Source organism: Nerophis ophidion, linkage group LG15, assembly GCF_033978795.1.
Source record: "Nerophis ophidion isolate RoL-2023_Sa linkage group LG15, RoL_Noph_v1.0, whole genome shotgun sequence".
In the NCBI taxonomy this organism is placed as follows: domain Eukaryota; kingdom Metazoa; phylum Chordata; class Actinopteri; order Syngnathiformes; family Syngnathidae; genus Nerophis; species Nerophis ophidion.
In genome coordinates this window covers 7302597-7304495 of record NC_084625.1, presented here as the reverse complement: position 1 = coordinate 7304495, position 1899 = coordinate 7302597, and positions in this window count along the sequence as shown.

Sequence of the window (1899 nt, the reverse complement as noted above, 5' to 3'; positions counted from 1 at the left end):
GCCAATTTAGTGTTGCCAATCAACCTATCCCCAGGTGCATGTCTTTGGAAGTGGGAGGAAGCCGGAGTACCCGGAGGGAACCCACGCATTCACGGGGAGAACATGCAAACTCCACACAGAAAGATCCCGAGCCTGGATTTGAACACAGGACTGCAGGAACTTCGTATTGTGAGGCAGACGCACTAACCCCTCTGCCACCGTGAAGCCCGGATAGTTATTATAATAAATATTATAGTTATGTTCTTAACTATTATAGTTATGTTTAACTATTATAGTTCTTATGTTAAGTACCAGTATTATAGTTATGTTCTTAACTATTATAGTTATTATATTATTAAGTATTATAATTCTTGTTATTAACTCTTATAGTTCTTATGTTAAGTATTACAGTTCCTATGTTAACTATTATAGTTCTTATGTTATTAACTATTATAGTTCTTATGTTATTAAATATTATAGTTCTTATGTTATTAACTATTAGACTGCTTATGTAAACTATTATAGTTTTTATGTTAATATAGTTCTTGTTATTATTATAGTTCTTATGTTATTAATTATTATAGTTCTTATGTCAGTAATTATTATAGTTATGTTATTAATTATAATTATGTTATTAATTATTATAGCTATGTTATTAATTATTATAGTTATGTTATTAATTATTATAGTTATGTTATTAACTATTATAGTTCTTGTGTTATTAACTATTATGGTTATGTTAACTATTATAGTTATTATGTTATTAACTATTATAGTTATTGTGTTAAGTAATATAGTTCTTATGTTAAGTAATATTGTTCTTATGTTAAGTAATATATTATGTCAACTATTATAGTTATGTTATTACCTATTATAGTTATGTTATTAACTATTATAGTTATTTTATTAAATAATATATTTCTTATGTTATTCATTATTATAGTTCCTATACTATTAACTATTATAGTTTTTATGTTAAGTAATATTGTTCTTATGTTAAGTAATATATTAAATTAACTATTATGGTTCTTTTGTTATTAACTATTAGAGTGCTTATGTTAAGTAATATCGCTCTTATGTTAAGTAATATAGTTCTTATGTTAAGTAATAAAGTTCTTATTTTATTAAGTAAAATAGTTCTAATCTTATTAGCGAGTTATTATTCAAAACATTCCCCTTTACCTCGTTAAAATCTCCCCAAACTAGTCCCATTCGTTTGTGCTAAATTTTTGCAAAAATCTGTTCTCCATTACAGTTTTTGAAATAACTATTTTAGTTTTGATGTTATTGACAAAATATTATTCATAACCAGATCCCTGCCCCTTGTTAAAATCTGTCTAAACTTAGCCGAAACGTTTGTGCTGCTAGTTCTTTGGTCTTTTGCAGTTCTTAACTATTATAGTTTTTATGTTAACATGTTCTTAATGATAACCCCCCCCCCCCCGCCCCCCAGCACCATGATAGAATCTCCCCAAACTTGTTCCAAGCGTTTGTGCTGCAAACTTTTTTTAGTTTAATTATTATATTTTGTTATATTATTGTTTCCTCATACATAACCAGCCCCTAACATTCCCAAACCTCTCCACATTCATTTTTGTCTGACTACTATAGTTTTTATGTTATAAGGCTAGTTATGAATAATTTCACATTATTAACATAAAAACTATCGTAGTTAATAACAAAAAAAACTATAAGAGTGAGACATTTTTGCTGCACACATTAGCACAAACTAATAGGGAGATTTTAACAAAGTTGGGGGGGTGGTAAGGAATAATAACGCATTAATAACATAAAAACTATAGTAGTTAATAACATAAGAACTATATTAGTGAGACATTTTTGTTGCACAACTGAATGGGACACATTTGGGGAGATTTTGACAAGGTTGGGGGGGTGGGCTGGACATGTTACATAACACCT